Source organism: Pogoniulus pusillus, chromosome 22, assembly GCF_015220805.1.
Source record: "Pogoniulus pusillus isolate bPogPus1 chromosome 22, bPogPus1.pri, whole genome shotgun sequence".
Classification (NCBI taxonomy): domain Eukaryota; kingdom Metazoa; phylum Chordata; class Aves; order Piciformes; family Lybiidae; genus Pogoniulus; species Pogoniulus pusillus.
Window position 1 is genome coordinate 22,781,805 of NC_087285.1, and position 27,867 is coordinate 22,809,671.

At 48.7% G+C, this 27,867-nt stretch overlaps 2 long non-coding RNA genes across 6 annotated transcripts; one reads left to right on the top strand and one right to left on the bottom strand.

Moving 5' to 3' along the window:
* Positions 1-212: 212 nt before the first annotated feature.
* LOC135185444 (uncharacterized) lies at positions 213-27,828 on the bottom strand. Of its 5 annotated transcripts, none has more exons than XR_010306487.1 (3): positions 27,454-27,828; positions 21,363-21,495; positions 213-938 (listed from the first exon to the last, which is right to left on the bottom strand). It is a non-coding gene; the product is annotated as an uncharacterized LOC135185444 (long non-coding RNA). The 5 variants fall into 5 exon arrangements; XR_010306488.1 differs by lacking the exon at positions 213-938 and adding an exon at positions 3,523-4,171; XR_010306485.1 differs by lacking the exon at positions 213-938 and adding an exon at positions 11,409-12,483.
* On the top strand, positions 11,345-16,130 carry LOC135185445 (uncharacterized). Its single transcript, XR_010306489.1, has 3 exons — positions 11,345-11,412; positions 12,683-12,851; positions 15,154-16,130. It is a non-coding gene; the product is annotated as an uncharacterized LOC135185445 (long non-coding RNA).
* Positions 27,829-27,867: the final 39 nt, after the last annotated feature.

The window sequence follows — 27,867 nt, forward strand, 5'->3', positions numbered from 1 at the left end:
CCGACGCCAGGAGATGCAGAGGAAAAGGCGGCCGTACCCGCCCGACAAAACACAGTCCCCATCGGCTCCCACCGCCGGGGAGCGCCGCGCCGGAGACCGACCTGGAGCCGCCCCGCCCCTGGCGTCACCGCGCCGCCGCCCCGCGCCTGACGTCACCGCGCCACTGCCCCGCCCCTGGCGTCACCGCGCCACCGCCCCGCGCCTGACGTCACCGCGCCACCGCCCCGCCCCTGACGTCACCGCGCCACCGCCCCGCCCCTGACGTCACCGCGTCGCTGCTTTGTCGTGGTGGCGGAGCCTGGTAGCCCTGGCGGGGATGGCAGGCCTGAGGGTAGCCGGTAGCAGCTGGAGGGCCCGGCGCAGATGGCGGCGCTGTCACCCCTCCGAAGCGGCGGCGCAGGCCTCTGTGCAGTGCTCGCTGCAAAGAAAAGCGGGTCTGGGGATGCCGTCTCTCCGCAGCCGCCGGCAGCTCTCCAGACCAGCTGTAGCCACTCGGAGCGGCGGCGTCGCGCCGGGTCCTTCCCAGTTACGCCTCTGTTCTGCCTTGTTTATTTGCCGTGAGATGTTCATTCTGCATTTAGTATGGCACGTGTTCAGAGGTGCGGTTTGGAGGTGCCTCCTGGGCGTGTATGAATGTGAAGTTGGTTCTCTGTCCCCATATATGTTTAAAAGCAGATGGACTGAGGAGTCGGAGTCTCGAGGACTTGAGAAAATGTTGGGGTAGTGAATGCCATTGTCTGCAGCCGATAATGCTCTTGAATCACCCTAAATAATAATAAAGAACTACATGCCTCAAATTAGCCGACACTTCAGTCTTTCCATCAAGAAATAAGGCCAGAGTGACGTGTGGGAGAGCCTTGGCAAAGTGGGAGGGAAGTGCAAGGAGCAGCAGCGAGTGCCAGCACCTGGACATGAGACCACCAGCAGCCACTAAAACACTGCATAGGAAACGAGAAAAATCTGTTAAAACCACAACGAGAGAGGTAACGTTTATACATGTTGGCAGCTTTAAATGTGTAAAATGAGGGGGAGGTGAGGCTTGAGAATTAGAGCTGCATCACTGCTGGGGTGTGCAGAGACATGTGGACTGCTTTGTGCACAAAACGCCGTGAAAAGAAATGGTTTCTGCAGCACTTGGCTGCCAAATGAAAATGAGCGTCCAAAGCACATTTAACATTGGGAAGCAACGTTGGGAAATGATATTGGCAAAAGCAGCCCCAGTTTAAACCAAGCAGTGGAAGAGCATGTGTGAGCTCTGCTGAGTAGCTTCCTGCAGTGCTGTTCCTGTGGGTAGCTCTGTACCAGAGCTCCTGCCTGCCTTTAGCACGGGAGTGGGAAAGCAGAAGCAGCTGAAAGCCTTCTCCTGATTCTGTAACTGAAGGTCAGTGTAGCAGCTCAGATCATGTCCTGCCCTAGCTTCCCCAAAGGGCAAATAGGCCCAAGAAAGTGGCCTTCTTTGTCAGCTGTGGATTACATCACTTTGCTCTGGCTCTCTTCCCAGGATCCCCAGTGTGCATTGGCCATCAAGGGGGTGGTGTATTTATTATACCAGATCTGTGCTATCCCTGAACAGAAGAGAGATTATCTACAAATATTTCCTCACGAAGCTATTTTGGCATCAGTGTGGAGAAGTGGGGAGATCTCCCCTAAAAGCTAAAGGGTAATAATTGGCTTTAGACCAATGTCCACGGAAGGTCTGCAAGAATGACTTCAGTGTCAGTCCAGGCTCGGGCATTTAAATACCATTGGCTTACACAGCAAACATGTCACTTACAATAAGTCCCTAGAAGATAGTAATCTATGTGCTTCCTACAAAATTAGCGTCTCTTTGCCTTGCAGATGATTTTCCACAGTATCCCTATCAAAACTGGCAGTGGTGTTGGCACTGAGCATCGATGACACCACTAACAAGGGTTGTCACAAGAGCCTTAAGGAGCAGCTTAAGGAAAGATGCTGCAGAACTGTGGAGAGAAATATGTAGAGCATGGAGGTGTAGCATATGTGGCTAACCCCACATTAACCTGGACCCATTTGGTATTTTCCAAGTGTGTAATTAATTCATAGAATCAGAAAGGGTTGGGATGGAAGGGACCTTTACAGCTCATCCAGTCCAACCCCCTGCAGTCAGCAGGGACAGCTGCAACTGGAGCAGGTTGCTCACAGCTCCAAACAACCTGACTTGCAATGGTGCCAGGGATGGGACATCTCCCACCTCTCCCGGCAACCTGGGCCAGGGTCTCACCATCCTCAGCATAAAAATATTCTTCCTTGTGTCCAGTCTAAATCTTCCTTCTGAAAAACAAAAAATATTCATCACTTCATCCAGCCCATTGTGTTCCTGCCGTGCCAGCTGTCTCCTCTGCTGCTGCACTTGCTTATCCTTCCCAGTTCCCACCTTGTCCTTCTCCTTCATGCTGTCTCATCTTTCTTAATGACTTTTGGTTTGTCCTGCTGTGGATGGCTGGGGAATTGCAGAGATCTGCTGTGTGCCGTGCAGGAGCCCCGCTCTATCTTGCCAGTCACCTGCATTCAGTAGCTGCTAATTGCAGTAGCAGCAGGACATTGATGCTGCTGGAAGGGGAGGGCAGGGTGAGCCTCGGAGGCAGTTCTGGAGGAGCCAGAGGGGCGTTTTCAGTCCATGCCTTCGCATCTTAATAACTTTTGAAACTATTTTGTGCTTTTGTTTTGGGGCTTTGTTTGTTTGGCTTTTTTGTTGGTGGTGCTTTGTTTGTTTGGGGGTGTTTGTTTTTCCTTTTCCTGGTCCCTTCCTTTGCCGTACAAGGATGTCCCTGCTTGCTGCAGGGCACTTGGACTAGATCACCTCTAGGGGTCCCTTCCAACCCAGTGCATGCAATGATTCTATGCCATGTTCTATGCCAGGGTCTGTGCCACAGTGGCCAATGGTATCCTGGGTCCAGCAGGATTAGGGTGGTTCTCCTCGCTCTCTGCTCTGCCCTGCTGAGACCACACCTGAAATACAGTGTTCAGTTCTGGGCTCCCCAGTTAAAGAGAGACAGAGACCTGCTGGGGAGAGTCCAGCCGAGAGGTATGAGGGTAACTGTAGGACTTGGACATCCCTCCTCTGAAGAGAGACTGAGAGCCCCGTGGCTGGCTAGTCTGAATAAGGCTGAGAGGGATCTGATCAACATTTACCAATATCAGAGGGGTGGGTGTCAAGATGAATGTGACAGGTGCCCAGTAACAGGACAAGGAACAATGTGTAAGGTGGGACCCAGGAGGTTCCACCTCAACATGAGGAGACACTTTTTTTAGAGTGAGGGTGCTGGAGGCCTGGAGCAGACTGCCCAGGGAGGCTGCAGAGTCTCTTCTTCTAGAGACTTACAAGACCCATTTAAATGCAGCCTGTGTGGCATGCCCTAGGTGATCCTGCTCTGGCAGGGGGTTGTACTTGATCTCTACTTTCCAGCCTGTAACATTCTATGATTCTATGATCTCAAACCTAAGAATATTTTGTTAACACCAGGAGGAATTAGCAAACTTTGTGATTTTTGTTTTGCTTAATCACTAGCTACTGCTGGTTATATTTGTACAGACGGTGTGGTTACACAATGGCACAGGGCTCTTGATCTGCCCTTGAAAGACCCCATATATGCTCAGGTAAAAGTTCTTCTCTGCACTAAAGATTTTATTTTGTACTTTATGGTGACAGTATGAAATGCTGTAGAGGAGGTCTGGAATTGCAGGGAGGAGCCACAGTCCCTGTCTGCACTCTCGTTCGCCCGATAGCTACAGATGGCTGTGATGCTTAGCAGCAACATCAGCGTGCTGCAGCAGTTATGCTGGGAAGGCAATCAGCTCTCCAGCAAACCCGGCTAGTTCCCTTCTTCTCAGCCTCAGCTAGAGTTTATGGAGCAGAATGAGTCAGCGGGAAGGGTCTGCTCTTCTGTAACCTGCTTCTCCAAGAGGAGCACAGAGAGGAATACAGCAGTGCTGTGTAGTTTGATTCACCTCAGGTTTGAATGTAGCAGGCTTTCTGAGGAGAGATCTTGTCCTCATTTGGATACGAGAAGGAGACTGTGGTGCACAATGCGATCGCTGGTTTATTACCTGTCTGTAACATGTTTTCCCAAGCAGGAGGACACCTCATCTTCAGAGTGTTTTAAAAGGAGACCAAGCTTTTCAGGGATGTTATTTCTTGAAGTACAGCATCCTATTAATGCAAGGCAAAGGCTTTTCCAGCTCACTGCCTTACAGACAAAGAGTAGAGGAAGTCTGAGTTTCAAACTTCATCATGACTCATGTACAATTTGTCCCACAAGTGACAATGCAGAGCCCTGTCTGACAGAGTGTGGCTGCAATCCATGCTTTTCACCATACATCTGGAACACAAATCCCTGCTGGGGTGTGCAGCTCCTCTCCCTCGTGTCTCTCCCTGAACATCACAGGATTCCTGTCTGTGGGGGTTGTAAGGGACCTTGGGGATCACCCAGACCAGCCCCCCTGATAAAGCAGAGTCATGCACAGCAGCCATTGGTTTCGGAGTCTCTGCAGAGGAGGGGACTTCACAGTCTCTCTGGGCAGCCTGTGCCAGGGCTCAGCACCCTCACACCAAAGGAGTTTCTCCTTCTGTTTACCTTTGTTAATTCTCCCAAGGGGAGTAATCCCATGGCTGCAGGAGTCATTCTGTTCTGCAGTGGGCAGGGAGGTTTAGGACACAGGAAATGCACGCATCCAAGAGGATTCAGAGCAGGTAAGGCTGCATTGCTTGTGCTACACTTGGAGATTATTTTAATGTGTCTGAAACATAACAGTGCTTTGATTTGCCAAAATTCAGTACTCCTGGCCCGTTGATACATGTGAAAGCATCAATTAACCTACTAAATCACACCTTCTGCTCAAGCCCCCATGCAGTTCCAGTCTGCTGCCCTGACTCCTCTCAGGAGCTCGGCCAGTTCAGCTGTGAATGTCTGCACATAAAGATTGTGGCATGTCAGAGGTGGCTCCTTAGAGAAGCTGGGGTGTTCAGAAATGCCAAGGAGGTTCAGGAGTGCAAATGACAGTGCGCAGTTCCATACACTCTGAAGTTAATTTTAATTCACTGATGGTATAATTACTACAGTCTCTAGCTGCAGACAATAATGGACTTGAAAAAAATAGATTCTGCTCAGAGATCAAATCGTGTTTCCCCTGATCTCAGTGGGAATGGGAATGGATTTAGGTTTTGCCATTTCCATTAAGCAAACCAAAAATCCAGTAGGCAATTTCCTGTCATAAAAAGATCTGAGGGAGCAGATGGAGGAAGAATAATCTAATTGAGATGCATTTTCTTTTTTACTAGCTTGCTCTATTTAATTTTAAAGAGCATACCTAAAATGTCTTCTTCCACAAAGACAACTTGTTCATCAAGGCTTAAAATAAATGACAGGCAAAAAGCTCTTTTACACATTCAGCATAATGGCAGTGGTGATACCAGGCATTCCTAACACCCTGTTAACACCACAAACACTCAAACAAGAAATGATGAAGCCCTCTGTTGAGTAAAGCTCAGTGAAGCTTTCACCAGCAGAAGGCTTGTCTGATTCATTCTTTCTCTGGTGACAGAAAATGCTGCAGAGGAATGAAGGATCTCATTCATTTGTGGGGGGACAGGGGCCAAGCTCTCCTCCTGAGGCTGAAATGCAGCACTGCAGAGGGTTTTACTCCTTCCCTCTCTAGTTCTGTTACATCCTTCCAAATCTCTGATAGTTGGGAAATGTATCCAGACCTGCAGGATTTTGAGGGCGAGGGGTGACTTTGTGCTGCAGGAGTGTTTCAGGAGGTGTTCAGTTATGTCAACTTGACTGCTAGAAATGAGGTGGAGCTTTGCCAGGATGAGTGGCATTAGGAAGGGGAAGCATTAGGAGCCATTGTAACCCTTCAAAATCCTTCACAAACATGTTGAGAACTTCTTGGAGGACTTCTGTTATTTTGCCTGAGTGTGTTTTTTCAGGTTTCTCTTAGGTTTCCCACATTTAAGAAGAATGCCACATAGACAGCACAAAGGGACATGATAAAGGGAGCCACTTTGGAAGTGGTCACTATCATCTGGCTGTGGTGGCTGGAAGTGAAATTGAAATGGAGGGATGAAGGAAGTTCTTTCAGAATGAGGATGTGACACAGCAACCTGGTCTCCTCTGCATTTAGAGAGGAATGAGTCCATATCCTGCAGATATCTCATGTATTTGTTTAGGTGGAAACATCTGTTTGCCATCCAAACAGCCAGTGAGGAGGAACAGAGATTCCCAGAGAATGCTTCACATCACCTCAGTTAGTCAATAATTACATTTGTAAATCAAATGTTCTAAATTGCTGATGGAAGAATGTCTCAGTTTAATGGGACAGGGACTCTGCCTTTCTCACCTGGGCCCTTTCATTCAGTAAGCTCCAGACAGGCAGTCTTAAATTTGGGCAATATCCCTCAGGTGTGCAGAAGAGGAGCATGTCAGTGTGAGATAAAGAAAAGCAGGTCTGGAGACGCTGCTGGCAGGGAGCCTGGATCTGCCTGAGCCAGGCTGTCAAACCCACTGCACCTTCCGATATGCTCAGAGAAGACCTTATTGTTGGAGGAAGAGTAAGTAGCCAGAGCCAGAACAACATAAGAACTTCAGAGTCTGTGTGTGTGAATCAGTCACAGCCACAAAAGCATCAAGGGTAGGGCAGCACACAAGAATGCCACCTGGGAGTGAAGGGACAGGGACAGATGGCTGTAAAGGGGCAGCTCGGCAGGTGGAGAAGCCCTGAGTGGATGCCTAGCTCCACAGCCACCCTGACAGTCTGTTCACAGCCCGTCTAACAAACGAGTATTCTGGGACACTCCTCAATCAGCAGAGTGCTCCTGAAGGGAATACTGCCTGCAATGTAATTTAGATAAAACTCTGGGGCCCTTACCTACCCTAGAACTGGGAACTAAAATAATAACTCACCTTCCACCCACCCTCTGCACCACTTCAGAACTATGAGCCCGACCCATGAACTAGGTTATGCAGCACCAGCGCAGGATGCAGACATCCCAGCTGGGACTGAAGTAGGTGCAGTGAAAAAATAATTCTGAGAGAACAGACACACAATAGCACTAGATTAAGAGTCATAGTAACGGAATCATATGAATAATCTAATTAAGTGAACAGGTCCAAATCCATAGCTACACTGGTGACCTAGTCAGTCACACACTGAGCTGCCCTTGGCTTGTCTGTGTGTGCAGCAAAGCAGAGATACTCAGGGGAACCTGAATCACAGAATGTCAGGAGCTGGAAGGGACCTCGAAAGCTTACCCAGTCCAACCCCCCTGCCAGGTCACCTAGAGCAGGTCACACAGGAACATGTCCAGGCAGGTTTTGAATAACTCTGGAGAGAGAGACTCCACAATCTGCCCTGGGCAGCCTGTTCCAGTGTTGTGTCACCCTCACAGGGAAAACATTTTCTTTGTGTTTCTGTGGAGCTTTCTTTGCCTCACCTTCCACCACTGCCCCTTGTCCTGTCATTGGGAATCACCGAGCAGAGCCTGGCTCCAGCCTCTAGGCACTTGCCCTTTACATATTTATAAATATGAATGAGGTCACCCCCGAGGCTCCTTGTCTCCAAACTAAAGAGGTCCAGGTTCTGCAGTCTCTCCTGGTGGGAAGAATATGTCCCCCAAATTCCCACAAAGCCTGAATCTCCTTAAAGTTCTACAGGATCGCTCCCACTGACTATATCTTGTCAATGCTTATAAATATCTGTAGTGCGAGGGACAGGAGGATGGGGCCAGACTCTTTTCTGTGGTGCTCAGCTATAAGAGAAGGGGCGGTGGGCACAGACTAGAACCCAGGAGGTTCCACTTACACATAAGGGGAAACTTCTTTGCTGTGAGGGTGCTGGAGCCCTGGAGCAGGCTGCTCAGAGAGGTTGTAGAGTCTCCTTCTCTGGAGAGATTCCAAACCCACCTGGACGTCATGATGCTGGGCAAGCTGCTGTGGGTGCCCTGCTTTAGCAGCGGGGGTCAGACTGGATGATCTCTGACACTGTCTCCCATGATATTCTAGTGAGCAAGCTCAGGAAGTGTGGGATGGAAGAGCAGGCAGTGAGGTGGGTTAGGAACTGGTTACAATATAGAGTTCAAAGAGTGGTGATCAGTGGTGCCAGGTCCAGCTGGATAGCTGTAACCAGGGATCAGTGCTGGGTCCAGTCCTGTTCAAGATCTTCATCAGTGACATTGATGAGGGGACAGACAGACAGTCAGAGTCTGCTCAGCAAGTCTGCTGGTGGCACCAAACTGAGAGGCTTGGCTGGTACAGCTGCAGGCTGTGTGGCCATCCAGTGAGACCTGAACAGACAACGCTGGGCATAGAGCAACCAGATGAGGTTCAGCAAGGACAAGTGCAGAGTCCTGCACCTGGGGAGGAATAATAAACTGCAGCAGTCCAGGCTGGGAGGTGACTGCTGGAGAGCAGCCCTGTGGAGAGGGACCTGAGAGTCCCAGTGGAAAACATCTGTAGCACAGCAATGTGCCCTGGTGGCCAAGAAGGCCAATGGGATCCTGGGGTGTATCGAGGGAGGTTCTCCTTCCCCTCTACTCTGCCCTGGTGAGACCTCATCTTGAGTGCTGCCTTCAATTTTGGGCTCCCCAGCTGAAGAGGGACAGGGATCTGCTGGAGAGGGTCCAAGGGAGGGCTACGAGGATGATGAGGGGAGTGGAGCAGTGCCTGGTGAGGCCGAGGGACCTGGGGCTGAGAGTCTGGAGAAAAGAAGACTGAGAGGGGATTTAATAGAAGTTGATAAACATCTGAGGGCTGGGGGTCAGGAGGTGGGGGACAGGCTCTGCTCACTGCTCCCTGGGACAGGACAAGGAGCAATGGATGGAAGCTGCAGCACAGAAGGCTCCAGCTCAGCACAAGGGGAACTTCCTTCCTGTAAGGGTCCCAGAGCCTGGCACAGGCTGCCCAGAGAGGCTGTGGAGTCTCCTTCTCTGAAGCCTTTCCAGGCCTGTCTGGATGTGTTCCTGTGTGCCCTGAGCTGGATTGCATGGTCCTGCTCTGGCAGGGGGTTGGACTGGATGATCTCCTTGGGGCCCTTGCAAATCCTAACATCCAGTGAGCCTGTGATCTCCAGAGGGCCTTTCCAGCTCCACCACGCTGGCGTTCTGGGATGGTGTGAAAACATTCATTACATGTTCTCCCACACAAACGTGGGTGGATTCAGACACTGGCCAGGTCTTCCCTGTGCTGAGCCTGCTCCTCATGGGCATAACTTTGATCGTGGAAAAGCAGTGGATCTGGCCCTTCGCAGGGAGAAATCACACACTGCGCGGGGAAGGAATCCCGGTTTGGTGCCATCCAGAAGCAGGCTGAGCAAAGCAAAGTCCACTGCCAGAACAAGGCAGCACGAAATCACCTTTTCTGAAGGGGCAGTGGCTTCCGGCAGCTTAGGAGACAGGTTCTGGCTTTGACGTGAGGAGCCGCGGCTTGGCCACTCCCCGCCCGCCCTACCGCGGGCAGGGGTCGGAGCGGGCAGCGCGGCTGGCAGCCGTCTCCCGGCGCCGCTCCCGGCGTGCCGAGCTCGCCAGCCAGCAGGTGTGGCTGTGGAGCCTGCGGGAGCCCCGGGATCGCCGCGCGGGATGTCGCCGCCGCACCTGCCCCTGGCGAGGACAGTCCTCTGCCAAGCTGCGTGTGTGCCTGGCGCCCGGGACAGCCCAGGGCTGCGGGCACCAGCGCCATCCGTACCAGTCTCTTCGTGCCCGTGGTACCGGCAGCGTTTCCTACTGCTAAGGATTCAACCCCTCAGCCGTGTCCTTGTTGACAGGCTCCGTTCCAACGTGCAGAGCTGGCCTCACCCTTGCAGCTCCTGGCTGAGTTGGTAAGTGACAGATTTCCGTTAGATGCTGGCACATAATTACAACAGAAAATATTCTTCGATACAAGTTAAAAGATGATCTCACTCTTTGCTCTAGGATCCTTAGCAGAGCTGACAGACACGTTCTCACAAGAAACAAAATTACATTTTCCTTCAAAGCACAGAGGGCATAACGGAAATGTAGAGCTGCTAAAAGATGAGACGTGTTGGTCTGAGTGCCTGCCAAAATGGTCCAGGATTTAGGACTGCAGAGATGCTGAGGGGCCTGGAGCATCCCCGTGAAGAGCAAAGGCTGAGAGCCCTGGGGCTGTTGAGCCTGGAGAAGAGCAGCCCCAGAGAGGATGTGATCAATGCTCAGCAAGAGCTAAAGGGCCTGTGGGAGGCAAGAGGATGGGGCAGGGACAGGACAAGGGACAATGGGCACAGTTTGGAACCCAGGAGGTTCCATCTGAACACGAGGAGAAACTTCTCTGCTGTGAGGGTGCTGGAGGCCTGGAGAAGGCTGCCCAGAGAGCTGTGGTCTCCTCCTGTGGACAGCTTCCAAAGCCACCTGGCCATTGTGCTGCTGGGCAAGCTGCTGTGTGTGCCCTGCTTTAGCAGGGGCTTGGACTGGATGATCTCCTGAGGTCAGTTCCAACCCCATCATGCTGGGGTTCTGTGATTCTGTGATTTGGGAACGTGACAGCTGTATAAAATTGCCATGGTAATTACAACACAGGGGTGCTGGACTTAGCTATGTGTCAATCAGTGTCGCTGCAGTGGAAAACTGCTCATTGATCCTGAGAGAGAAGCATTTCCAAAACTCAGCAGACCAAAGTGAGCAGATTTGCTAATCTGCTGCCTTGTTTTTTTGGTATTTTACACTGGAGATCAATCCAGTGTTTCATTAGCAACAGGACAAGAGGAAATGATCTCAGGTTTCACCAGGGGAGCTTTAGGTTGGACATGAGAAACAATTTCTTCCCTAAAAGGTTGTCAAGCCCTGGACAAGGCTGCCCAGGGCAGTGGTGACATCCCCTCAAGGCCTCCCCATGTTGATGCTTTTGCAGTTTTTCTGTCTAATGGTGTCTATATTTTGCATCAAAACTAGTCACTTGTTAAAGGATGCTCCACCCTGGGACTATGGGACACCCTTGGGGGTTGTGTTACTGCAGGATGCTTCTCTTGCAGATGTTCGTCTGCTGCGTTGTTTCAAGTGCATGAAGAGAATGCTGGACTGAGTGTTCCAGCTGGTATTTTATCACCAGTTCCAGAAATAAAAGCAAGTGAATGAAGACTGTACAGAACTAGTCAGGATTGTGGAGTCAGCAATTGCTGAGCTGACTTGGAATAACAGCCAGCTAAAAAAACAACAATAAACTTGGCTCATAGACGTTTCCTGAACTAGAACAGCCAACAGGATTATTTTTAGTTCAGGTTTTAATGTTTTATCATTTCACAGGAAAACAGCTGCCAGATGAAAAACATTCTGCAGAGTCTGAACAAAGCCCAGACTGCACAACAGGTTTGCACAGCTACCTCTGTTTCCTAAGCTTTCCAGCCCTAACATCATCTCAGGCTGCAGCTTGGACAGCAGGATGACAGGTACAAAGGATTTAAAAGCGTTGCTTTCATATTTTTAATGGATCAATACCTAATATTTAATATTCACTGCAAAATTACCTATTTAGACTTCACAGAGCCCCATTTTGTGTATGTTGATGCTATATAATTAGAAGCCAGATCCAGCTTGGGCTACAGCCTCTTGTCCCAACAACTAAACAGGTTTCATCTACAAGTGTTCTGCAGCTCTGTTTCCAAAGAGTTTCTAAAGGGTGTCTATAAATATCTGAGGAGTGGGTGTCAAGATGAAGGTGCCAGGCTGTGTATGGTGGTGCCCAGTGATAGGACAAGGAAGAGTGGGGACAAACACAGGAGGTTCCACCTCAACATGAGGAGACACTTCTTTTTGGTGAGGGTGCTGCAGCCCTGGAACAGGCTGCCCAGAGAGATTGTGGACTCTCCTCTTGAGACTTTCAAGATGCATCTGGATGTGTTCCTGTGATTCTGCTTTGGCAGGTGGGTTGGACCAGGTGTCCCTTCCAACTCCTAACATTCTGTGATTCTCTGATTCTGTGATCTCCAAGACAGGAGCCTGAGAAGGGAGGAGTGAGAGTGGTACAGGGCTTCACCCAGGACATGAAAAGGCAGCCTTGAATCTACAAGCAGAATCCCCTGCAATGACTTTGGCCTGTTCTGTATCTAAATTAAAAAGAAAGGAGAAAGTAATTGCACAGCTCTGCTCCTGGAGCAGTGGTTTACTGATGTTTTCCCAGTGTCCATGTCTGAATTAACTGACTCTTCTGTGAATTAATGACATGCCACAGGGATGAGCACACAGAGGTAGCATACCAGGAATCTGCAGAATTAGGAGAGATTAGGGAAAAGCTGCAAAGGAAAGTCTGCTGAGAGCAGGGAAGTTCCAAACAAAAACCCGGGCAGAACATGGACAGGTGTTCTGCAGTGACTTGGTGCTCTGCTGTCAGCCCTGACTGATGGTGGGCACATGGGGAGATGAGCAGCCACTCGGCGAGCCAGAACTGCGGCACGATTCAGGAGGCCAGGCAGTGTCCTCGAGTGCTGGCATTCTCTGGGTGTGACCTGAGGATGAACCACCTGCAGAGGCAGTAAAAGAGGCTGGAACTAGAAAAATCTTTTGTGGAGGCAAGTTCAAGAGCTGATCCCTGTCTTTAACTGACACTAGCAGAGTCTGTGTGATCCGGGCTGTGAAGTGTCCCTTGGGTTCTTTTGTTCATCCCGCATGTCTGGGGAGAAGCAGTTTCTGCTTGCTCATTATGTTATCTGCTATTGCCAGGTGTCTGCAAAGCATCTGAAGAATCCTGCTGAGCAGCAAAGCCAATACAATGAGGAAACTGGAAGACTTCATGAGTGCTGAACTTCCAGCAGCCTTACAGTGTCTGAGGGGGCCTGGAGGACAGCTAGAGAGAGACTTTTTACAAAGACATGTGGTGATGTGGTGAAAGGCAATGGCTTCAGACTGGAAGCTGCATTTTGGTTAGGCATTAGGACAAAATTGTTTATGAGGGTGGTGAATGCAGTGGAACAGGTTGCCCTGACAATTTGTTGAGGCTCAAGACCAGGTTGCTCAAGGCCCCTTCCAACCTGGGTTTGAACACATCCAGGCTTGGAGTCCCCCGTTCTCTGGACAACATGTTCCAGTGCCTCACCACCCTCATGGGGAAGAATTTCTGCTTTATGTCATCACAGAACTGTTTAGCCTGGAGAAGACCTTTAAGATCACTGAATCCAGCCACTAAGCTAACTCAGTCAAGTCTGCTGCAAATGAGATTAGGACAATTTGGGCACATCTTAATTTATTCCCATTTATTGTTGCATTGTTTATTAGACTTAAGCATCAGGACAATGCAACCCTCCCAAGTTTGCTCTCTGGGCTGTGCCTTGCTGCCAGCCCATTTATGCAGGAGCAATGTCCCTGGCTGTGGCAGAATTAATAAGCACTGACGGACAGATTCTAACTGTAACAGCTGCTTCTATGGGTTGTCACATGTGGGTGTGACAAAGCCACAGTGGCCCTCAAAAGAAAGCAGATTTACTATAGATAGACCTTGAATGGCATCAGCCGGGTGTGCTCAAGACTTAAGAATGCCTCATAAAGCTGTTTGTGTACATCCTACACATGCCCAGCCCTCAGTGGCACTAGGCCAGTACAGCTTCATGACCTGCACTCAAGTGCTGGGACAATTAGAAGAGATTACACTGAGATTTAGATGCCAAGCTATTTTTAAAGCCTCTTCCTCTTCTAATGAGTTTTTCCCCTATAATCCTATCTACAAATTTATTTTGAGGGCTCAGGGTAAGTATGGAACTGGGGGCTTAAAGTCCCAAATCCAGAAAAAGCTTCCATGGGCTAGGGGTTAGAGTGAGAGGTCAGAAAAGCAGATTTCACTCACTGCATCCCAAGCCCAGGAGATGGAAGAGCCACACTTTGAAGATCCCAGAAAGAAAACAAGGATCTGTGAGGCCTAGAAAGGTGTGAAGGGGAGGCAAAGCAAGCAGCTGCTACAAGGAAAGACTGCAGAATGCTTTCCATTTAAATTGGCCCCTGGATCTGATGTTGGCCCAAGTGTCTGGATCATGTTCCTTGCTGTGCTGCTGGCTGAGATGGGTTGGGGTAAATAATCCCATTGCTGAACACACCAGGTTCCTCATCTGTGGTGTTGACTTTGCAAAGCCTACTGAGAGCTCCTGACAGCAAATGCTGCTCTAGAGTCAGTATTAAATGTGATGCTCTCCTCATGAAGGACTGGAATGGGATTCTTCAGGAATATGCTGTTTGCTCAGGTACAAACAATTACCAAGTCCCAGAAAAATGGCCACAGAAGGCCAGATAATCAACTGACCTCTGCTGATAAATGCTTTGCTCCTGGGAAACAGCAATTATTTGCCTCCTCACTGTATGCCTCCTGTCACCCAACAGTTAGCAAATACCACTGAAAGAGGAAATCATGGAACCAGAGAACTGTTTTGATTGGCAAAGCCCTTTAAGCTCATCCAATCCAACCATTCTCTAACTCTACCAAGTCTGGGGCTAACCTGTGGCTCTCAGCACCACATCTCTGCCTGTCTGAAACACCTCCAGGGATGGGGATGCAACCACCTCCCTGGGGAGCCTGTTAGTGTTTGAGAACCTTTCCAGTGAATACGTTTCATGTCATCATGTGAGAAAGAACCTTCTTGCTGCAAGAAAATGGATTAAACCCCAACCAAACACAGGTACTCCTCTCAGTAATATGGAAATAACTCCCCAGTCCAGACCTCTCAGCTATCCAGGTGAGGCAGGTCTGCATGGCAGCTTCATCAGCCATGGGCTGTGAGAGGATATCACACAGTTAGAACAAGCAGGCAGCTCTAAGAGCTCTGCCATTTGCCATCAGTTTCTATTTGGTTTTAATATTAAACTAAAATGGCAACTGTCCATTATTTTACTGCATGGATGGACAATGCTTAAGAAACATGTCCCAGCTGCTCAGCTAAAGAAGTGCCTTTTCCAAATGAAAAGACTGATTTTTTAGATAAAGGCCTCACTCATGTCAAGGGAGACTGTGATGTGATTCAAACATTTCCTTTCCTGTTGGTTGTGTTACCAATAGTAAAAACTCTGCTTCTTAAACCTCTGTTCAGCAGCAGCCTTTAGATTTAACAGACAAAAAGCTACAACAGGTGTTGAAACAAAACAGGGTTTTTTGCTAGTGTTGAGCATTTTGACCTGATTGGTTAATCCTTCCCTTTTGTCCTGCTGCACAGCAAGCTGGTGCAGCCTGTGATGAGACAGAATGACATCAGATACAGTAACGTGCTCTCAAAATGCACAGCTCGACGCTTCCCTTCAGACACCTGAGGACAGCTGCCAGTTATCTCATGCATGGAGGAGTTTTGCTGCAGTTTGAAGAGTATGAGATGCCACAGGAGAAGCTGCTCAGTAGTGCCAGAGGCTTTGCAGCTGTGTGAGCGTGTCCCCAACGTCCTCACAGCCGAAGGGGAGGAAGAAAAGTTAATAAAGCAGAGCAGCTTCCGCATATCTGAAATGACACTTGAGTAGCTGGATGCTGAAAATGCTGAAGCCTTGAGCCCTTGCTGCAGTTACTAAACATACTGTTCTTCAATGGAGCCCTGGAGGCAAAGGCAGCATTACTGAAAGCGGACACAATGTAGCTGGCATCACTGGGACTGGGCACAGGTAAATGTCCCCATAATCCTCAGTGCTCTCTCAGTTATTCCCACGCAGGCAGCAGTGCTGTCACACGTCACACAGCAGGGCACTGCAACTCAACTTCCTCAGCTCTGTGTGCCTGTCCCTTCAACTCTCTCACTCAGCAGTGACTGAGGCAAGTTAATCTGTAGTGTGTCTGAGGGGGAGCAGGGGTTGCAGCAGAGATACTTAGGCCCACTGTGAGGCTTTGTGTGCTCTCCAGTACAATTTCCTATAATGATTTCATCTCCATCCCAGTGCCTGATTATATTTCTATGCAGAAGACAATGTATTGATTGCTATCCATGGTGGAGCTGCATGGCACATGAGTATCATGAATCTACAGCTGGAGCTTGCTGGAGTAAAGAATCACAAGTACAGAATAGTTCCTGTCACTTGCCTCAAATAAAAAACCATTTCAGCAGTAAAATGCAGGGTTCCCAAAGTGTAGATTGGACAAGATTCACTCAAATATTTACAGTTCAGAATAAAGATTTTCTGAGATTCAGGAAAACCTAGCAGTACATAAAAATCCTGCCTCTGCCTTGGGATTCTATTTTTTTCTGCCTCAACTACAGTAATTAAAATCCTCATATCGACAGAAATGAGGAGAACTGTTCTCTTTTGGTTGCCCTTCAAAAAGTTGTCTTGATTCCTGGACCTAGCAGGACACTGACTGATGGCTACTGATGGCTATTGATGTTAACTCCACTCAGCCTCTGAAATGGTGTCCAACCCAGCCCCTCCTGTCACACCCTTCCTAACACCAAACTAGCTAGGTTCTGTTTGTCAAGGTCTGCTCCTTTTAAAACATATGCAGTCAGATTACATCGTCCTGCTTTGGGGACATCAAACCCACAGGTGTGGAGTCAAGCGGAGCTTCACTGTCGGGCAGCATGTGAAATACACGGGCATGGAGAAACACCCATTTTAAATGGGGTTGGTCATATGATTGGTATTTGGCAGAGTCATAGCATGACTCAGTGAAATCCTTTCACAGTGGAGCTTCTCCTGTAGCAATCACTCCCCAGCAGCATGCTGCAGAGCTTGTTCACTGAAGCCAAACCCATTGTATTAAGTTATAACCTGAAGATGCTCTCTATCTCAGTCCAATGGCTGCAGCTCTGCACCAGCCTTTAATTATAAAGCCAAAGAAGTACAATTCACAGTCCCATGCTACAGAGACGAGTGGAAGTGCAGTGGAAGCACAGATCTATCACACTCAGACTGCTTGCCTCTGCTGGAACAGTTTCACTGACAGTGAGCTCCACTGTGCAGTAGCACCCTGACATTAGAGCTCTGTGTTGATAGTTTCATGTGGGTGAATGGTTCCTTGGCCACTCACCTAGAAATGTCACTGCCCAGTGTGGTGCTTCTGACTTCCCTCTTGGTACAGCTGCTCTTCAGGGTAAGTCAGTTACCTTTGTGACTTACGTCATGCAACACTTCAGGGTCTTTAGGGACAAAAGAGGGTCCAGCAGGGTGGCAGGTGAAAAGCCATGTTATAGATGCCCTTGGTGTTTCAGAGAGGCTGTTCTCTACAAAAGCAGTATTTGCTGTTTTTCTGTTCCATTATCCATAGAAAGCACTTGCATGTAAAACAGGTGAACAAGTGCAAGTGTTTGCATCCAGAGGGGATCTTGCCAACGTCTGTAAATCCTTCAAGGGTGGGTGGCAGGAGGATGGGATAAGGCTTTGTTCAGTGGTGCCCAGGGACAGGACATGGGATAATGAGGACAAAGTGGAACATCAGAAGTTCCATCTGAACATGAGGAGGAACTTCTTTAAGGGTGGTGGAGCACTGGAATAGGATGCCCAGAGAAGTGGTGGAGTGTCCTCTCTGGAGTCATTCAAAATCCACCTGCATGCGTTGCAGTGTGACCTTCTGAAGATGCCTTGTCAGTGGGTTGGACTCGATGTCCAGAGGTCCCCTCCAACCTCTGCCATTCTGTCATTCTGTGACACTGCCCAGAAGCCTTTGCACTCACAGCCATTAAAGAAAAAGGTTTGTTCACCTAATAGTGAAGACTTCCATTAACAATGCCTTCTACTTTGTGTTTTAGCATAAAGAAATCTGCTCATATAACTGGCAAAATGAATAGTAGCTGTAACACTTCACAGAAGGGGAAATGGGAGTTGAAACAGCCCTGAAATCTTGAAACAGATAAGAGACATCTCTGGTCTCCTGATCTATCCACCAGTCCATGGTGCCTCCTGCTTTACTGGTTTCATAGTACAGAGCAGGAGCAAGTTATTTTCTTGAACACAGAAGTGTATTAAACAGTCACACAAAACCTGAAGAACTTGTTCTGGAAACAGTCAACCCTATCTCAAGGCTACTGCCATGCACACACCTTTAATGTGAAACTCTTTCCCTTGCTGTATCACCTACACAGGAGCAATTCCTGACAGATTTTGGTCCATTTGCTCCTCTCAAGTTGGAGGCTGCCATAGGGTGAAGTTTTCTGGACTACTCAAAGAACGAGTAGGAATGATTTTCCACTGCAATAGCTACCAGGTTTCAAGGGAAATGTTAACTATAATCCAGACACAGATGGATATTTATGTAAAGGTACACTGAGAGCCTTCACCTAGGAACAGCTGCAACGCAAGAATGGTGGGTTTAATGCTTCCAGACTACAGCTTTGGGCTGTTGCTGAAATAAACATCTTCCAAGCAAGTTCAGCCAGGTGTTTGTAAAATTACAGTAAAATGTGAATCCAAACGAAACTTGCTACACTGTGCCTCAGAGCAGTGGGCCAGTAAATCCATGGCAGAGCATCTCTTGTGAAGCTGGAAAGCTTCTCCTGATTCTGCACAAGTGAGATCAGCCACTGACCTCCAAGGTCATCCAGGCCAACCTATCACCCAGCCCTATCCAATCAACCAGACCATGGCACTAAGTGCCCCAGCCAGGCTTGGCTTCAACACCTCCAGGCGTGGTGACTTCACCACCTCCCTGGGCAGCCCATTCCAATGCCAAACACTCTCTCTGGCAACAACTTCCTCCTAACATCCAGCCTAGACCAGCCCTGGCACAGCTTGAGGCTGTGTCCCCTTGTTCTGTTGCTGGGTGCCTGGCAGAAGAGCCCAACCCCACCTGGCTACAGCCTCCCTTCAGGTAGTTGTAGACAGCAATGAGGTCTGCCCTGAGCCTCCTCTTCTGCAGGCTGCACACCCCCAGCTCCCTCAGCCTCTCCTCACAGGGCTGTGCTCCAGGCCCCTCCCCACCCTTGCTGCCCTTCTCTGGACATGCTCCAGTATCTCAATGTCTCTCTTGAATGGAGGAGCCCAGAACTGGACACAGCACTCAAGGTGTGGCCTGAGCAGTGCTGAGCACAGGGGCAGAATAACCTCCCTTGTCCTGCTGGCCACACTGCTCCTGATCCAGGCCAGGATGCCATTGGCTCTCTTGGCCACCTGGGCACACTGCTGCCTCATGTTCAGCTGCTACCCACCAGCATCCCCAGGTCTCTTTCTTCCTGGTTGCTCTCAGCCACTCTGTCCCCAGCCTGTTTTAACAGACCCTGTGCTGCCTCTCTGCTCACTCACTCTTGTGATAAATTTCCACTTATTGTGGGAATGGGAACTCCTAATCACTCAAGTCAATGACACATTTCTGAAACCTCTCTGTTCTCTGATAACACACCTGATAGCATTGTTTAATTAGGGAGCAATTACTCAGCCAATGAAAACAGTACCCATGATTTCATTGATCTTTCCAGTCTGTGATCTGAGGTGAAGTGCACAACCTAAGAATGTGCTTGTGTTGGATGTGCAATCCTAAGAGCAGATCTCCACACCACAGCAGCAGAAGGAAGGTTAGCACTGGCTCCTGCCTCTGAACAGAGACTGACAGCTGTCAGATGCACTTCTGCCAGGGAGTGACAGCCAGCTGGTTATTCAGCTGAGAGCTCAAGTTCAGCCCAGCACAAATCATCTTTTAAATGGACAAACTGTTAGGACTTATTGCTTTGGGCTTCCAGCAGAGGGGCGTGTGTAGCAGCTGTATGGCAGGCATGCAGTAATACAGTGGACATGTGAGCTCTGGGGTGAGATTTTGATTAGTCAAACATAGGACAGTGTATTCTTAATTTTAATTAATTAATATTACACAACTTCAGGAGAAAAAGCCACTCGATTTAGAACGAGGTTTCAATAGATTATGAGGTGCTGCGAATCATCTAGCTAAACCTGATCCAGCGAGGCTCAAAAGGGGGAAGCAAGGGAGTTATGCACAGGAAAAGGGATGGAGGAAGAGAATGGCAGTCAAGGACAACAATGCTGGCTTTGATGCAAAAAGAAAAATCACAGAATGCCAGGTTGGGAGAGACCCCACAGATCCCTTGGGAGATGACTCCAAGATGTCGATTGAAGAGGGAGATCACAGCATGCAATGAAAGAAGAGGTGAAAAGATTAAATTTCATAATAATAGAAGAGATAATAAAAATAGGAGAGATCAAGGTTTGTGGCATTGTGATCACTGGGAGAGCTGGGGAGTCCGTTACATCTGAAGTTTGCTAATGTTCTCAGGACTGACCACTGCCTCTTCCCAACTCTTTTTCATCCTTCCCATGTCACTTGAGATTAATGGATGTGATGAGGAAAGGTGACCCAACTCAGGGCTGGAAGAGTAGATAGCCTGAGTGAGTACAAATGCAGGCAGTGCTTTGCCCATGAATACATTACTGATGAGGAAACTCAGGCTTATCAAGTTGAAGAAGCTCAGGTTTACTGAGTGTATCTCCATCCACCCAGAGATATTCTCTTTCCAATCCACCACCATTATTTCATTTTGCATGTTTATGTATCTAATATCACACTCACAAATAGTTTGTCATGGAGCTGGCAGGACTAGCAGTTTGTGTGTAGGCAACTCAGGATTACCATTCAGGACCAAGCTGTGCGGAGAGCACAGGATTTCATGGTGCCAAAGCTGAGGCACTCCACACTTTGAAATTTTCATTATCTTTATTTTTATTAATATTAGGCTGGCTACCAAAGTTTCCTCCAAAAAGAGGAGGCAGCACTATCCAGGCTGTGTATAACGCAGCTACACTAGAGCAGATAATTTCAGGTTGTTTCAGCATGTTCTTCCACTCCACCCCTAAAATAAGGCTTTGGTGAGAGCACTGTTATGTAAGGCTGCAAATGAGATGTGGAACAATAATAATTATCCAGCTTGCCACCTATTTTTAATACTTTAAATGGAAGGCACTGAAACTCTGAATGATAATATTCAGACAGCACAGTAGAGCAGCAAATCCACCTATTACAATGAAATCTGATTCAGTATTAGGTTAAAAAGAAGGCCAGGTTATTATTTGTAACTAGTTAGTACTAATAATACACTTGTTAGGCAGGGCGAAGCAGAGTCATGATCTAAGAATAAATCACTCTGAGCAGTGAGTGTATCAAGGTTCTCCTTTGTCCTTTAGCACATTTGCAAATAGACTTCAAAAGAAAATTCTTCCCCCTGCCCCAGCCTCCCTAATCAATGGAAGCATTTAGGTAGTGGCCAGGACACAGCTCTGAACCCAGTTTGAGAGCTGCTGCTGAGGTGGATGGCCAAGGCAGCAGCAGAGTCAAGCCATCTTGGGCAGGTTGTGTGTACCTGCTTTGTTATGCAAGACATCTGTGACATTTCCAAAACATGGGTATTACATTAACATGCTCCCACAGGTCCTGGGTACCCCCCAGCTGGGCCCACGATTCCCTCACTACAAGGTAACCAGCAGTGCTAAGGAGGAAATGTACATTTACCTCACAGGAACACAAAGAATAGTTCACTTTTTCTTGCTTCAGTCTTTTCATAGCTTAACTCTCCAGTTGCTTGGCCCAGATGAAGGTCATTAAGACAGCAACTGCCATGTAGTACTAACTGAAGAGTAAGTATCTGGAAATGAGAAAACGAAATAGCTGTACAATACAGAGACTCTCACCACTCACTCTAGTAGGCTACAGAAGGCCACGCTGGGCTGGGGTTACCTGGCTGAAGCGTAACAGGATCTCCAGGACAAGAAAAAAAGGCACAGATGAGAAGATAAGAGTCTTACTTTGGGGTTGAACTGCAATGTGTACTACTTTGCAAGGACAGCTAAAGAGCAAAAGTGTTAAGACAAGCTTGGGTAAAACACCTTGGAGGGCTGAGGATAAAAAGGATTGAGGCCTCCTTCCAAGGAAAACAATCCTCACCACAGCTCTGAAGGCTGCCCAGCTGTATTCATCAGCTGCATTCTTTTGGAAAAGTTACCACATTTTGCCCTAAGTTCATGCACCAAGATAAGGGAGTCTTGGACTGGTTTGGAAGGACCTTAAAGACCATCTAGTTCCAACCACCTGCCATGGGCAGGGATGCCTCCTACTAAACCAGGTTGATCAAGGCCTCATTCAACCTCGTTTTGGACACTTTCAGGGTTGAAGCCTCCACAGCTTCTGTGGACAAGCTGTTTCGGTGCCTCATCACCCTGAGAGGGAAGATTTTCTTCCTAACATGTAACTTAAATCCATTTTCTTCCAGTGTGAACCATTAGCACTCGTCCTGTCACTCCATGCCTTTGCAAAATGTCCCTCTCCAGCTCTCCTGTAGCCCCTTTCAAATACCAGCAGACTGCTCTAAGGTCTCCCTGGAGCCTTCTTTTCTCCAGGCTGAACAATGACGAGAGAAAGGCTGTAGCTGTATGTCAGCCATCATGTTGCCTTAGGTTTCACTGAAGTGAGCAGCCCCTTGCTAAGACACAAGAGGTGAGGGTTTTTTCAGTTCACAGGTCCCACATTTTTGACATTTCTGAAGCCATATAGAATGGTTTCTCTGAGATGTGCTGGCACAAAACCAAAGACACAGATCTATCCCATGCCTGACACAGGAAATACTACGTAGGAACTGTCTGCGCAAGGCACGTCGGACGTGCCGAGTTTATGCCACTTATTAAAGCTCCCACTTTGGATCATTATCCCCATGACAACTGCTTGTGTGTATTAATAATTTGTTGTGTGCTCAGAGGCAGCTCATGGAAAGGCCTGAGCAATAGGAGAGCTTTTCCAGAGCACTTGTAAGAGGAGCTGTGCTGATCAGAGCACCAGCAAGCCTGAGGCTCCCAGCACAGGCCTAGCAGCACATTTCACAGTGATGGCATCATTTGGTCAAAAGGCAGGAATTAAATCCTGTGCCCAAACATCTACTGAACTGGGGTCTCTTTTTGTTTCTGTGAGGCATCAGAAGGTTAGTTAACCTGTTTCCTCAAGAGTGCTGAAAACATCCCTGTCCATTTGACCACAACAGTGTCAGTATTGTCCTGGCAGTGCTCCAAAGGTTAGAGCTGTCAGATGACCTGCAGCAGTTGAGCTGAGGAGGAATGTGGTACACAGTGATGCCCCTGCTTCACCAGTGCTCCTGTCTGGCCAGTCAGGAGGCAGCACCAGGCTGGATGCACCAACCAAGAGTGCTGTTCAGTGTCGTGCTCAGAGAGAGAGGACACAAAACATGAACCCCCAAGTGTTTCTGATAAGCACTTTTCCTGGCTTCTGACAGATTTCTGGCTGTGAGGAATCTGTACCCACAGCAACTTAAAAAGGAGATGTTCAGTCCTTCTTCCAATAAAACTGTGCACTCCCTGCTCTCTCTACAGCACCAGACTGAGCTATCCACTAGCCAGCTCCAAGCAGTACGCTCTGTGCTGCATGAGGTGGCTAACAAGAAGAACCCACCCTACACAGAAACCATTTAATTGAGCTTCTAGAGTGACTAGGCCTCTGTTGATAGCAGTATTACTGATGTTGCTGGTTTTGTTGTGCACCGTCTGGATGGAATGAGTCAAAACTCCAGAAAAAAATATTTGTTCATGAAGCAACACCAGTATCTGACATGAGCAGCTTCTTCCCTAGCTCACATCTTTTGCAATTCTTCTAGTCAAGATCACAAGGTGACCTGGCATGGCGAGATCCTCCAGATGTAAAGCACACAGTATTTTGGCTGGGTGAGTGGCCAGCATCTCAGTATGTACTCTGATTTCATCAGATCGGGAAAGACCTCTTTTGTTCTTTCTCCCCCCCAACACAACTTCTACACTGAAGTGGCAGTGCCTGTACTCTTTGTTACCAAAATATGCATTAATGAAACAAGGCAGCCCCACATCAGAAGATGGGGACTCACTATCACAACACTGTGTAGCCTTTTACTTCTGCATTCTTTATCAAAACACCATAGCAACAGACACTTCAGACACACTGACACATTATTGAGAACTAGCAATATACTCAGAGAGGGTAAGTGTAAAGACAACTAATTTACGTGTTACTTACTCTACAGCACCTCACTGACACTTCATTCCCACAGCTGTAGGCTGCCCTGCAATGCCAGCCTGCACTGCCCAGGTAAGACTGACAAGTCTTGTACCAGACTGGCAGTGTTGCTGTGGCTGCAGTGACCGCAATTGCTGACAGGCTTCAGCAAGTCTGAGACCACAGAATCCTTATAGTTGGCCCTTTAAATTATCAAGCCCAACCACTAATCCAAGCATTGCCAAGTCACCATAGACCATCTCCCTCAGCACCACATCTACATGGCTTCTAAACCCCTCCAGGGATGGAGACTCCATCACTTCTATGGGCGGTCTGTTCCAGGGCATAACAACCCTTCTGGGGAAGAAGTTGTTATTCATATCCAGCCTAGACCTCCCCTGATGCAACTCAAGGCCATTAACTCTTGTCCTGTAACTTTTTACTTCGGAGAACAGACCAAGTCCCACTTTGCTCCAATCTCCTCTCAAGGAGTTATAGAGAAAGAGGTCTCCCAAGCCTCTTTTTCCCCAAGCTGAAGAACTTTGTGCTTCCCACCAGCCCTGTTCTCCAGACCCTTCACCTGCTTTGCTGCCCTTATCTGGACCCACTCTAGCACCTCACTGTCCCTCTTGCAGTGAGGGGCCCAAAACTGACCCCAGTGCTGAAGGTGTGGGCTCACCCACGCCAAGTATAGGGGGACAATCACCTCTGTATTCCTGCTGCCCACAGTGCTGCTGATGCAGGTCACTCGCTTCAGTTGTCACTACAGGCTGGGTTACTTGCCAAGCAGCTGTGCGTGAGCACAAGTACAGCCAGCTCCAAGAGTTATCCCGCTTAAGGAATGCCACATGCTTGCCAGTGACTGGAGATGACACGCAGCAGCATGGGCTGCCCTTGACTCATCACGGCAGCCACACCCAGTCATCTCCTTAGCTACAAACCACATAGACACAAGCCTGGCACATACTCATATTAACACTGCGTAGTACTGCTGCCATCTCACAAACACAGCTTAATCTTACTGTGTATCTGAAGTGCTGACAAACCACCACTTAGCCAACACAGCAGGTATTCTTTCATTATTTTGTTCCCCTTTGAAGGCTCAGATAACTATCTAAGAAAGAGAAAAGCAAGTGTGATTCTCTAAACGATTGATTATGTCTCTCAAGTAGGAGGCAGGAAAGAGATCTGATTTCTGATCCACATATAGGCTGTTCAAAACACAGAGCTGAAGCTTGGGATGAAGGAAAACAAGATTTTCCCCTTCCCTTTGTGTCCACATAACTGAATCCTAAATCTCCTGTGCCAAGTGCTGAATTCTCTCCTAGCCAATAGCAGAGTTTCAGACAAAAAGTGCTGAATCACCTACCCTTTCCAACGTGGGGGTTATCCAGTTAAATGCTAAGACTGAGTCTTTTCAAACGAAAAAGGTTCTTTTCTTAGGCAGGCACTTTTAACACTATGCTATAGCACGATCCATAAGCAGCACATCCCCTTTTTCAGCTGATCAGCTGTCTGCCTGGAGTTACAGCTGATAGCCCAAACCTAGGCCCTGCCTTCAGCACAGGGTCCCTTCCTATCCTGACTCCACTCATGCCTTCTTATGCCAGCTCAAACCATTTGTAGACCCACATAAACAAGTGGGCAGAGACAAATGCAACACTTTTGTCAAGTAAATCAAGTTTTTGTGAATACTCATTTTTGCTAATATCAGAGGGGTGATGTTGAAAGGGGATTTCCACCAGTGCCCTCTTCCTGCCAGCCTCAAGGGACCACCCATTCAAGAGCAAAGACCACCTTGTTCTGGATCACAGCTGGACTCTGGTAAGAGGCTGAAGAACTTGTTTCCCTCCAGGCTGAAGCACAGTGCAGCAAAATTGCAGATTCAGGTTCTTCTCAATGTTGAGGAAAGTAAGTTAAAAAATAACAGTACTTCGGGAGGTTTTGTTTGGGTTTTTAGGCAGAATTATAATTAACTGTAAGACTGACACCATGAGGACTTAAAGGATGCAACCTACTTGAGTTTCACCAAGAATTTCACTATCTGTATGCAAAATACAGAGCTAAACATGGTCTTAAAAACAACCAACTATATTGTGGGGTCAGCAGTTATGAAGGAGAATAAGCTTCAGCTTGGTAAGTTAGATAAGAGATGATGTTCCTGTTGCACATTCTTTGCATTTGTTTGTTCAAGAGTGTTTCGGGAGTATTAAGGAAGTTGCACTGTCAAGTTTCAATGAAAAACAATCTCCTTTCTACACTTCAAGTACAACACTAAGAACACCTGAAGATAGTAATCTAAGTCAAAAGTGCAGAAACGTTCAGAAGAAAAGCAAAAACACTGAGCCAGATCCTCAGACAAGTCCACGCCTACTAGACTCTGACACCAGGAAAACCGAGACTGACCTGTGAAAGCAAACATTTTTTTCCTCTTGCTCACTGTGTAATTGCTAGTTTGCTTCAACAGCAGGCAAAGAATGCCAACAATTTAGACCTGTGTATTAGGCAAACCCTGAGATAATCAATACTACTGACAAGGCAAAGTCATTGTTGTTTTGGTAGTTTCAGATACCAAATTTAAACCCATGTAAATTAATCTTTTGTTTCTTGCTGATTTTGTGTCTTCTGGAAGTTAGATGAAACCTTGCAATTGACTAAGTATAATTTAATACATAAAATACATAACCATTACAAATCACGGATGCATTTCTTTCATTCCCTTATACTGCACCTTGTCTCCATTGCAGTGACACCTTTATCTTCAGGTAGTGTGAGAATACGGAGGTCCACCACTAGGTTCCGGCGTTTTGCTGAAACCTTCCAGTACACCTCACTTATTCCTTTTTAAAAGGCCACAGTAAACCAACAGTTCCAAGAACTCTTTCAGTGCAAATTGCTATGAAGTTCAACACAGCCTTTTAAAAGCCAAGCAATACCTGGCGGCACAAGCAGGATGGGACTTAACGGTCATTGCCTGCGCTGAGACTTATTTCCAAAGCGACAGTCACCGTGCTCAGGGAGAAGTACAAGCCACCACGAAGCTGCTGGATCGCGATCCCTGAAGGTGTTCAAAAGACAGAGCTAAATGGTGCCGAGGGACACGATTTAGCACCAGCCTCCGTAGAGAATGGCTGGACCGGACGACCTTTAAGGTCTTTTCTAACCAAACGACTCTAGGAAGCGCTTACAAACACCCTCTCTGGGCACTCGAGCAGACTGGGCAGTCTGGGCTACCTGCTCACCCTGTCTCCCTAAAGGAGAGAGCGCTCAGCACACCGGAGACAAGGCGCTTGTTTCTCTCGGGCAGGACGGGCCGGTACCGCGGTGCCAGGCCAGCCAGAGCGGCCCCCTCATAGCAGTGCCCACGCTCTCGCCAAAGGGCTGAGGGCGGGCAGGGCAGAGCCCACTAAGGAGGCCACCGCCCCCCTGTAAGCGCAGCGAACCACCGGAAGCTAACGGAGTCAGCTGCCCGCCCGCTACCCGTCGCACGGAAACGGCACCGCACCTCTGCCACCGAGCGGGAAAGACCCTTCCCGGCAGCCCCCTCCCCGCGCCTGCGCCACAATGTCCTCACCCGCAGGGCGCAGGCGCCGCCACCTTGTCCGCCCCGGCCGCTTCGTGCCGCTCTGTGCGGCGCAGGCGCGTCTCGCCTCTGCTCGCCGGTCAGGTCGGTCTTCCTCGCCCCGGCCGGCGCGCAGGCGTCACACCGCCCGAAGCCCGCGCAAGCGCCGTCGCCTCATGTAGAGCCTCCCTTCTCCTCCCCGTAGTGGAAGCCGAGGCGGTGACGTCAGGAGCGGCGGCCATTACACGGTCTGGTGCGAGGCAGCGGGCGGCGGAGCTGCAGCAGGAGAGAGCGCCGCGCCGACCATCCTTACTCGCAGCGCTCCGGGTCGCTTTGCCACCCGCTGCTCTATCCTGCTGTATCGCGGCCGTCGCGGTTGGGAGAGCTGATCGCAGGGAAACCTCCAGGGTGGTGCGGCAAGCAGCA